At 35.4% G+C, this 12,301-nt stretch overlaps 1 protein-coding gene and 1 long non-coding RNA gene across 6 annotated transcripts in view; one reads left to right on the forward strand and one right to left on the reverse strand.

The window, feature by feature from the left end:
• AKAP6 (A-kinase anchoring protein 6) overlaps positions 1-12,301 on the forward strand; it is a 539,311-nt gene that overhangs the window by 331,794 nt on the left and 195,216 nt on the right. The gene's annotated exons all lie outside the window — the stretch shown is intronic.
• Positions 1,761-6,960, reverse strand: LOC144320046 (uncharacterized). The gene is made up of 3 exons (XR_013385634.1): positions 6,895-6,960; positions 5,707-5,768; positions 1,761-2,530 (listed from the first exon to the last, which is right to left on the reverse strand). It is a non-coding gene; the product is annotated as an uncharacterized LOC144320046 (long non-coding RNA).

Here is a 12,301-nt window from a genome sequence, read left to right on the forward strand (position 1 = left end):
ATCAGGACTCCCTTCCATGTTACTGATTGGTTTCGGCACAGCCAACTAATGCACTTCTGACTGGAGATGAAGAAAAGTCTCTGCAGGGCTTTCAGAATAGCTTTTTTTTCTTCTTGTAGAAAGAGATGAACAAGAAGAAAAGATTCCCTTTCAAACTCTGGATGTTTTCAAAAGGACGTGAGGCTGAACTGCTGTAGCCATTTTGTCGCTTTATGAATAGAGCTAGGTTGAAGTCAAGGTTTATATGCCCAAGATGACAAAGGAGAAAGATGGGTTTCTTTGAAAATATTACTGAATAGCTGAATTGACTTACCCTGGAGCCATGCTCCTTCAGCATTTTTGACAATTTCCTTGTTTCCTTAGGCTTCTTCTGTTAGAAGAGTTGGAATTTTCTCTTATTTATTTAAATGCATTAAATACATGCATTTTAAGCAACAAATTCACTGTTTTAATGAAGTGTTATCAGCTGCTGAGTATTTTACCCTTTGAATCTTTCTCTATTACTGTTCAAAATTCTTTTACTTGTTTTAGTCCTCACTGCTAAACCATCATCCGCCTTTTTAAACCTCTTCTCAACTCATTGCTACATGGTACCTTTGGCCACAGGTGTTTGATTGAAATTATCCTTATCAGTGTTCACTCATGACCTCTTAGTTACCAAATCAAATAGTCGAGTCTCAGCTCTGTAGTCTGTAAATAAGGCATGTGATCTTGATTGGTGGTTTTAATTTAAAAAGTATTAGCCAATTAATTTATTTCAAACTGAATCTTACTCATAATCCCAACATGTAAAACAAACCAAGTGTTAAAATAAATAAAATAAAATAAAATAAAGTAAAATATGCTTTTAACACACACATGCACACACACACACACACACAGAAAACCAAAGTGGAATTTCTTGATTGACTCAGGACTCTAAGGCTTTTCACCCCTGCTTATTGCCACCTGAAGTTTCTCTAGCCCTCCCTGCTCCCAACCTCTGCACAACTCAGAGTTCACAGAGGACCTGATTCTAAGACTAGATTCCAAATTGACCTTGTTGGTGTCTGTCTCGCCTCTTTTCCATTTGCACTGTAATTCTTCCACCTAGAATGCTTTGGTGGTTTTCTATTGCCTACCTATAAAATTCCGTCCTTCCTAACTTTGTCCCTGTGAGTCTCCTTTGTTTTCATTTGCTACAGCCACATGTCCTTTTTTTCTCTGCTCTTCTCATTCTACTCCTCAGATCCTGTCCATCTGCACCTATTCCATCCTTTTCATTCCCACCCCAGGACCTACCTGAGTCAGAGTGACTGCCAATTTCCTGAAAGTGCCTATAGCATTTGTACCTCAGTTGTAGCACTTAGCACATTCATCTTTGGATTTTGCATTAAAGATATTCCTCACGCTGTATGCTCTCTGAAGGTGGGGAACTATTTTTTGTTCATTGTTCTGAACACTGAAGTGTTCAGCATATGCCCCTCAAAGACTACTCTCAAAAAATGCTTGTTGATGAACAAAAAATTTGCAACAGAATTCAAAATCCTTATAATATGTGGTAATTCTTTAGGCTACTTATTTCTGTTGGTCCTTTAAATATGTATCATTTTTGTAAATTGATCTATACTCTGAAGTTTTGTAGATTCAATTAATTTAATTGATAAAATGGAATCTAAGCTGCTTATATAAAACTAAGGTGAAATATCTTTTTAATGCAAAATTTTTTATAGCTTTGCATTTCACAATTAAAAAAAAAAAAAGAAAAAGAAAGCCACCTACTATGCCCATACTTGAAAATTTGCCTTTTTTGACATTTTACGCGGGGTTATTTGAGTTAGTTAGCTCACTGATATCCTGGGCTTACAAGTTGTGAATTAATGAAAAGTGTGGCAGCTGTACAATACTATAATTTTCAAACACTTAATTTTAATTTAAGTAATTGCTTTTGAGCTCTCAGGAAGGACAACCAAATGTGCAATTTCAATAAAGTATACCTCTTTTTTTCCTTTATTTTCCTGTTTCCCATAATCACTATAAGATTATTGTATATTAGTAGAATGTACTTGACAATTCCATTAAGTTTAATAAAAATTATGAAAGTCATTGAAGGAAAGTATATACCACTGTACAACTATTTAGTTTTTACTATTTCATTTTAGCTACTTAGTGGTTCATAATTTTATTGATATCTTAAAATAGTTCTGATGAAAAGAAAAAGGTATGTTGATTTGGTAAAGTTAATATTCCAAACAAACTGTAATAAGAATATATCTCATAATATAGTAGTGATAGCATAATGACTGATATGCTTTGGAGGAGAAAAAAAACCAAATACACTAGGAAGTTTTTTCCAAGACTGAAGTTATTGATAATTTTCATTGTTGGAAAGGAACTGACTTTGGGACTAGAAATAATGATAGGGGCAATGAGATATATTTCAGAATCAGATCACTGAGAGCTTGAGCTAAGTCCCTATATCCATAAACAATAGGCAAATAGAAGGTGCCATCCCCAGGGATTATCAGGTCGGAGAATCCTTTTCCTGCACCTGCAAACAAAGAATGATATTTATGAATGTATTGTCAGAGTTGAAAGGTTGGCTAATTAATTCATACATGATTGCTAAGAAGATCAGAGATATTTCATACATAAACTCCTATTGTTGTCACCAGGGTAGGCATCTGACTCCCTGCTCTCATGCGTGGTGAGATGGGGGGCTGGACCCATGGTCCGGGGTTAAAGTGAGGAACTTTGAGTGAAACATTGCAACATGGAATGAAGGAGAATCACAGCATCCAGGACGAAGGTGGGCATGAGAACCAAAAGCACAGCTGGAAGCAAGGATTCAGCGCACAACTGGAGGCAGAGGGGATGGATATGAAAAGGAAAGCAGGAAGTTGAATCTAGAAGGAGCCACTTTGAGGCAATAGTACTCAGAGCCATATGCTTTACAACACGGGGACCCCAGGTGGTAGTGGTAGGAGCTGTTAAGGTGCCAGAAAAACCAGCAGAGGCCATGTCTTCCACACAGCCTATCCTGTGATACCTGGGATTCCTGTTCCCCTTCAGTGCAAAAATACTTGTGCTATAGACCCTACAGATTCAGTGTGTGACATCTTCATACTTTTTGAACTCTAGCATTATGCCCTAAGGTGACTAGCTTCTGAAATATAGAAGATACAGGATCTGACCTCCTTAATTATAATATTAATGTTTGTTATTGTTATTGCAAAGTATTATGATACCTTGTCAAGGATCTTTGAGGTTAAGATTTTATTAACATGTATCTAGAGGTCTAAAGTAAATTGCTTCTATGACTCTGTGTTCATTTTTTATTTTTGGTAGGTCTACTAGGCATAGGGCAACACTTGAAACATGCTAGTTGGCTGGTGCTTTAACACTAATTTGGCTGCTGATCCCTTTCTAGTTCCCACATTCTCCCATTCTTTGCCCATTAATTCTATAAGACCCAGTTTAAATCAGAGAAAGGAAAATGGGCTGCTATAATGAATATAGTCAGGGAAAGGCTCTGGCTCTTAAAGCCTTGCCCACAGGAGCCTCAGTGAATTTCTCTCTGCAAAGTATTTGATGCTTGCTGCTTAACTGCCAGCAATACCTGTGTGGGATCAGTCCCTAGGGATAATAGAACTATGGCTCCAGTCCCAGACAGAGAAGACTCCAAAGAGGGTAAGCTAAGGAAGCTTTTTCCAAGTAGCTTTACCTATTTCAGCATATATGGCCCGGTCTTTAAACTCCCAGCTCTCATCAAGCGGGATTTCCTAGTATTTTCCATATCTTGGTCTCCTAACGAGCCCTGAGCACTAAGTGGGCTCCACTGTCTCTCTGCATCCGACTGCCCCAACTGTGTTAATCATCATCTGCTCACAGAAGCATGGAAACCCTGGGGGATTAGTGTTTGGCAGAGTCAGTAAATTGGTTGGTTTGTGCAAAAGTTTGGGAGAAGAGAATAGAGTGGCAAAGTGAGTTAATAGCGGCAACAGGAGGAAAAGTGGTGGTGAAAATGCAGAGGGACGGCTTCCTACCTAATTGTATTGTGATTCTGAATAAAGAGATCTTTGTTAAGTATAAGTTAAGTTTAGTTATTTTCAGTGCTAGTGGGAAGCTATTTATCTAGTGTGAATGAAAAGCGAGCCTGGGTTTACGAGTCCAGGGCCCCACATGATTGTGGGAGGGCATTGGAAGATACTTGTGGTATTAGGTGGCTATAAATGACGACAGAACACGGGACTAATAGGACAGATGAAAATATGCTGTTCAAGAAAAATAGTCTGCCTTTCATAAAACACATGACAGTCCTGCATCCTGCATCTGCCATGATATAATGACCCTATTAACACAAAAGAAATGGAAAATAAGGAGTCAGCATGGTTGTTACCTAAGCCCGTCATAACATTTTAAATTGCTTAAAGTTGCAATCTCCTAAAAAGAAATTACGGTTGTTGAGTGGCCCTTTTGGCTACTTGGCAAGATCTGTAATTCAAATGGTTTAGGAATTAATTCTTACAGAATTTTGTCTCAGCTTTTCTATGTAAGAGGGTCACAGCATTTTTTATATCACAGAAAAATATGAGGTGACTAAGGCCAGAAAAAAACAGGCAGGGAAAGAGAAGAAAACATACCTCTTTCCCTGTTTCATAAAACTGTAGAGTGCTAAGTAAGACAAACAACCTTATAATTAGAAACAAAATTATGAGAAGTTATTTTTATTCAAAAAATCACATTAATGGCTTTGTCTGCAGCACAGTTATTACCAATTGCCATTAACTTGTTGACACAAACAAGCTTAAAATTTACTTCATATTCTGTAGTCCCAATAATTTTTTGAAAAAGTGTGGCATTCAAATGATGTAATTAAAACAAGTACAATAATAAACATATATTTATGAAGGGTTGTATATGTATTTGTTGTAAGTTGAACAGATAGTTTCTAGTGGTTTTGTGAGTCATACAGTGAATAATTAAAATAAATTTAAATTCAAATATTAACATTTCAATTTCCAGTTTGGTGAACATAAGCAAATTATTATAAGTTTGTTTTCAATTCCTGCAAAGCATATTAAAATTAACTTTTCCTCCATTTAAGTAATGTGTATAACTAAACTTCCTTCCTACTGTGAAACGGTTTCATTTATTGCTATTTGTAAACTGCCTAGGATAGATGCAGAGTGGATTGGGCTCGAAACTCCTTGAACAGTTTCTTTTGAAATAACACTACATACGTTAAGCTCAATTACACATCCAAACAGCCACAGCTCACTTTTGGTAATTTATTCATTGATTTAACATAGTACCCAGAAGAGCCATGCCTGCTGTCATTTTTGTAATATATTATGTTTTAAATATACTCATGCTCACCCATGCACACCATTAAGGTGTGCATAAACCTGTGTTTTTCTCTCTTGACAGCTATAAATGTTTGTTATTATTACACAAAACATATGTTCATGTTGTTTTTGTCTAAATTATTCTATCTGGGGCTATAAAGTTTTAATGTTATTAGTTGCCCTTAGAATTTTAATGTTTCACTGCTGTAACCTTCTTAGGATTTCTGTGCAATTAAATAGAAACTATTTCACTGCAGCCTGGAAGAACAATATATTTTATACAAATAATAAAAAAAAAAAACCTTCCTGTTCCATTTTCTTTCAGTGTAGTAAAAATGTTTGCCTGACAGTTTTTCTTTTTGGTCTGTAGAAGCCTCACCTGTGGTCATACCTGAGCACCAGCTGCATGTGGGACATTGCTCTTCCTGCTTCTGGCATCTGCTGGAAAGACATGAGTTAAGCACCATTTCAACCATTTTGGCCAAAAGGAGGCTTTTTTACCAGCCCTTCAGGGGTCATTCCAGGTGCTATTTAGTTGACAGCACTTGGGCTTGGCTTTGGTCTGATATGTACAGAGACCAACAGGGACTAACTGGGAAGCCCATTATAATGCCAAATATATGTCTAATTTGGTTTGTTTTCCCAGCTTAGGTCAAGGATGATTGGTCAAGAATGTTTTTATTTCCACATCAGTGGAACACCAACATTTGGGTGCTTTTCTCTTAGGTCTCATCTCCTTTCTACACCCACTTACTTGGTCTAGGGCTTATCATTCCAGCCAGAGAGGGCCAAGACTAATCTTGAAATCTGATTTCCCACAGATAGACTCAGGGAGTTGCACATAATTTGTATTTTACAGATGAGGTCCTGAGGGCATCCTGATTTGTCTATAACCCTGTAGTTAATGTTGGCAGTGCCCACCCCACCCAGAGTCTTCAGTATTCAGGCACAGTGCTGAAACTGAATAATGTCACTGGCTTTAAATTGACTCTCAGCTTCAATTTTGCCTCTGAATACTGATCACTCTACTTCCATCATCATCCTCCTAAAATACATGTTGGGTCACATAAAGCTCCAGCTCAAAAGCCTTGCCACAGATAAATCTGAATTCCTTTAAAAGGTACTCCAAATTTTCCTTGATCCAGCATCAAATCACTTCTCTGGACTCACAGACCCTATGTTCTGTCACCTTGACCCCACTTCTCCAATGCCACACTCAACCACAGGTCCAAGCCTGTTCCTTGGGCTGGGTGCTCTTCTCTGCTTTTTACCCATCCTAACTGCATTTCTTCTGAATCCTTCTCAAGTATTACTTCACCCATTAGGGTTGTCCTAATTCTCCTTCAGTCAAAATCAATCACATCTGTTATATTCCTTTAGCATGTTGTGTCTCTGTGAAGCAACAGATATTTCTCATATATTTCCTTCTGTCTTGCTGTTATTCACTAGATTCTAAACTCTGTGAGGACAATAACTAGACCTCCTTCATCTTTGCTTTTGTACCCAATATCTGTCCCCAATACTCAATACCTGTACCCAATACAGTATTTCAGTATTTAGTACATACTGTTTTATTGGTGATCTTTCTTTCTTTTCTTTTTTTTCTTTTCTTTTCTTTTCTTTTCTTTTCTTTTCTTTTCTTTTCTTTTCTTTTCTTTTCTTTCTTTTCTTTTCTTTTCTTTTCTTTTCTTTTCTTTTCTTTTCTTTTTTTTCTTTTCTTCTTCTCCTCCTCCTCCTCCTCCCCTTCCTCCTCCTCTTCCTTCTTCTTCTTCTTCTTGTAATCTTGAAAGGATTGGGAATCACTGAACCTTTAGGCTGATATCAATTGAAGTTTTATTCAGTCTCCCTGCCTTTGTTCAGGGCTTATGGACATGTATATAGACCTAAAGTCTAACAGGCTTATAGAAAAAGAGATTATATGACTCCTCAGAGCAACATATTATGTTAGTGGAAAAATCATTGTGAACAAATTCTTTTGTTTACATCTGAAAGTACCATCAAATGTTCAGTTCCTCTTGTCTGTCCTCTGAGGAATTGAAGACTATCTGTCTTCATTCTCTGGATGATGTCCTACTGCAATAAAAACTCAATGTGAAAATCAGAGAAATAAAATAAATGAACTTTGAACTAGGAATATCTCACATATCGGTACTGTTTTCCTTCTCTTTGCAACCCAGTTTCACTTGTAAGAAAATTAGTTATTTATTCATCAGTATTTGATGTTATATTGTTTTTCTAGATTATCACATTGAGTTGCCACAAAAACTGGAATTACTTTCTATCAACTGGATTTGTTCTTAATTAAAATATAAAGTTTCAGAGCAGGGTAAGTTTAATTTTTTCCTTAAATAGTGCTCTAAAGATACATTATGAAATGAGAATGTCTCAATGTTTTCAGGAACTGAGCCTAATAGGATGTTATTTTAACAGAAAAGTGGGTTAGTGTCTCTTTGCTTTCTTCTCTGGCCCTACCCCCAGTCAATGGCAGTCTCCAGGAAAGGGAAAACAGGAAATGAAGTTCTTAAAGGATTTGTGGAAGTCTCTCCTTTAAAATCATCCTTTTGGACTTCTTTTTGTCTCCCATATTTTCCAGTTTAGCACCATATGCAAAGTCCAGTTGGAAAGAGACTTAGAAAGCCACATTTAACTTCTTTTTTAAGCATTCTTTTTTTTTGCCCCTCTCTTTGTCTTTAGAGTGGTCTTAAATGGTGGAGATTAAGGTCTTTAGCAGCGGTCATTACACATGAACAGTAGACTTCCCCTATACCATTTTAATTACATTTAAAGTTTTTCACAATTATATGATAAACCTCTGCAGGGCTAAGGGTGGGAGGAGTGGATGTGGAGCTGGAGCAGCTTTCTCTTTTAGAAACAGAAAAACTTGTAATGGAAAACTGCAATATTTGTGGAAGAATGGAGATGGCTGAGAATGGTAAGTCAAGGTGCTTGGTTACACAATAATCTCCCATTGAGTGCTCATTACTGCTAAATAATTGTGCTACGAAAAGGTGTCTCAGTTAGGAAAGGGTCAAGGAGGTCAGTTATCTGGTGGTAATGACCATAGCGGTCATTAGAGGGTATTAATGCTATTAAGAATAGAACTTTAACTTTTTATTGAAGTTTTTATTTAAATGATATTAACTTCAATTCAACTTTTAATTGAGGTGCAACCATCCAAATTCTACAGCTAGGCACCAAGAAGTAATGAACATAAAATTACATGTTCTTCTGATAGGTTGATGGTTCTTTATTAGAATTTCAAGGGCCTCCACAGAGCTGTTATTAGACACAAACTGCTCTGAAGTCTTCTATTAGAATTAAGGCTGGGTGAATGATTCCCAGAAAGAATTTCACCATGGACCACTGCAAGGGAAAAAACTGAGGGAATAATAAAGGGAAGTTTTTTGGTTTTTTGCCTTTTTTTTTTTTTTTTTTTTCAAGTTGAAAGGGTTCATTTATATGGCTAGGTTTGGGGACATACGTCAGGCCCTTAAAACACAGTATATATCTCACTTCTTTACTCTTTTCCTTTCTTCTTTCTTCCCCCTTGGTGTCCAAATAAATGGGGGAAAAAATAGAAAAAGTTTCCCCCAAAAAGGGAGGCTGTTTTTTTTTTTTTTCCTCCTTTCTCAATTGTAAGGAAGCTCATCTCTTGATAATTACACACATCTGGTTCTTTCAGGGTAGCTGTACCTGTGAGAAGTCAGAATAAAATAAACAATTTATTAAAATATAAGTTGCGCCACACAAAAAGGAGAACTAATGCCAGATTTTTGCCATCCATGATTTGTAAATAAGTTATTTTCTAAATAAAAACATCCAACCACCTGCAGTTCAGATCTCATAAAGTGGGAGGGATGTGCAATTTGGGGAGGGAGTCTTCTATTACTCCTTCTCTAGGAACAAAGGGGAGATAAAGCAATTTCAAGGTTCATAATTTTACCTCTCCGAGCCAAGAAGGAAGAAGCTATGGGTAGTGAACAATTTCATAAACAAAATTGTCAATACCTAAAACCCTTTGTTTCATTGTACTTTGTGAAAATTTGGTGTTAAGTTGGTTGGCTGCCATTTTACAGCAAAGAAATTTGCTGAAGAAATTGATAATGGCCTTTTTTTCCTTTGGAAAAATATTTAAACTACTTTGCATTTTTGGTAGATAGCCAGCGTTTTGTCATTTAGACATGTCACATTACTATGAAAACACCATGCATCATAACACAGCCTAAATATGTGATTTGCTGAAGTGCTAGTTTCTGAAAAAATTAAAAAAGGAAAAAAAGAGAGAGAAAGATATGAAAAAAGACAGGCACAGATTTTTTTTCAAAATGAAAGCCATTCAGCATTTTTCCCCAGTAGAAGAATGCTCTTAAGCTAGCCCCACATCTCTGGATTTCTAGATATAAGTGGGATTTTTCTATAAATGTATGGACAATCCTAAACTTTGTTCCTAATCAAAGTACATATGTGTAAGTTTATGACATGTTTTAGTGAGCTAGTTGCATGTAAGCATTCACTGATTAGGAAGCTATAAAGATTAGACCTTGGATTTTTAAACACAGCTGAACTTCTTCAGTGCTTTGAGATTATGTCTTTGGTGAGTATAACAATACTTTGCCATATTACATTGTATTACATTGACTAAACAAAGTAGTTAGTTTGGAATGACCTTGATGTGAAAGAAAGAGAAAACCACTTTCCAAAAGCTAGGTGAATATGGGCCATATCTGTGTAATACCCAGAAATTTATTCTTCTAATATGTGGATTTCTCTTTTCCTCTTTGCAAACTGAGGCTGCAGTTACCAGCTGCCTCTTCCTGTCACGATTAAATAACGCTGTCACAACGTAACATGTAAAATTTTTAATCGAAGATCTCATCTCATTTTAAACTTGGGTTTTGAGAAGATTTTGTTTCATAGGCCCATTTAATTTACTTCAAACCATCTTTAAATTGAAATTAGAAATAAGGTCCCAGATGAGAATATAAGCAAGCAGCTTATTGTATTGTTCAACATTTAGAAAATGAAACTTTTTTTTCAATTATAAAAAGAGTATAATGGAAATTACCTCATGTTGCTATTTTGGAAAAGAAAAGCAATATAATGCATTACTTGTAGAATTTGATGAAAAACCTGTTAATGCAGTGGAGTTAGGTACAGCATTGATTTTATTTTCCAAGACATTTTTGTAATAATTTTTACAATAGTTCAGGGAAAAAAGGCAAGATGCTTTTGGATCAGAGAGAAAATATCCCTATCACAGCTAATGTCTCCTGCTAGGATTTATATGCAAGCAATAACTCCAACAGAGTGAAATTATAACCTGATAATGTGAGCCTTCAGTGTTCTTTGAAATGTGAAGTAAAAAAGGTAAGCCCTTCCACAGAGTGTATAAAGTCTGCTTAACAGTGTAACCCTTTCCTGATTCAAAGGGTTAGTTCTTTTAATATTCTAAATGATTCATTGTTCTAATATTAATAATAATAGATATTTATTGAAGAAAACTGGAAGCTACAGGCAACAGTAAAAAAGAAATAAAAGTCACAACTCTCTTATTGGATATTAAGGATGAGTAATATTCTTATGTATAATATTTCCTTCTAGTCTTTCTTCTACTGCCAATAATTTTGGTGAATTTTGAAAAATTCACAGATTATACATAGAGAGATTTAAATTAAATCAAGATATTTTATACTTCATATGTTCTATTAGGAAATATGCTTCCCATGCCTCATTTTCCAAAATAGTATTTCATTTTGTTAGGAAGCTTTGTTTTCATGTTTATATTACTAAAATCTCATATTGTGCTTGAAATATCTCATCTATTGTTTACCATGTTATTTTTAGAAAATTATTCTTTATGTACCCTATGTTTGTGTACAAGATTAAGATTAGCACCGCTTCTGTGCTTATGCAAATAAGCTCATGATGTTATAATGAGAGGTTTTATATTTACCAATTTTCCACTTTTTGGAATGCTTTCTTAGATAGTTTATGATTTCATGATTGGATTTCATGATTGAATAGTTTATGATTTTTTAAGATTGAGATTGGTTAGATTTTAAATAGGTTTTACAAATGTAGCAAAACAGAGTTAGTAAACACTATATATTACAGTTGTGCAGTTGTACACAAGTTGGAGAAATACATTTATTGATCTCCTGAGAGCAGTAATTGCAGCATGAAGAGATGGGATTCTATTCACATTCTTCTAGTGCTTCAAAGTTCGTTGTTATGATTGAACCCAGCACTCCAGCATTTCACCAATAAGATGTAGCTCATAAGACTATTTGAGTTACTCTGCTGAAAGTAGCCTTAGAATAAGGTGTTGAATTTGCCACATAAATGAGATGTTTAAAATGATTTAAAAATTTACAGCAGCATTTCGATTGTCAATTTAGGTAAAGGTCTTTAGAAAGCAAATGTAATATACTGTAGATGTGGTTATGCTGTGGGTTGTCAGTGTTCTTTTATAAATATAGTAGTGTAGTAGATCATTATAATACAAAAGAAGCCTTCTTAGACCTTGATGACATTCTGATAGCATTCTGTAGTATTTATGAAATGGCATTGTAGATGATAGAGTATGAGACAACTTTCTCTTCCTAGTGGTAGAATTTTCATTATTATATTCATTCCTTTTCCCCAGGGCTTATAAATGCTTGCTTTATTTTAAATAATGGGGGAGGTGGGAGATAATGTGATTGGATATCTTTTTTGCTATGAACCACTGACCATACTTTTTTCTCCTTGCCCACTAAATGAAAAAAATTTATCAAGCATCTTACATGAAAAACACATACTGTATTCTCTTTAAATGTTTTATGAATGAAAGTTTAGGAGTTTTTGCTATATAGAAGGACTTAACTGCTTCAATGATTGGTCAGTGTATCCTTTGGTCAATTTATTCTGCAAATACCTATTAAGTACTTAATATCTATCACATGTCCTAATATTTATCTTCCTCAAGCTTTCAA

The sequence above is a fragment of the Canis aureus genome, chromosome 9, assembly GCF_053574225.1.
Source record: "Canis aureus isolate CA01 chromosome 9, VMU_Caureus_v.1.0, whole genome shotgun sequence".
Lineage (NCBI taxonomy): Eukaryota > Metazoa > Chordata > Mammalia > Carnivora > Canidae > Canis > Canis aureus.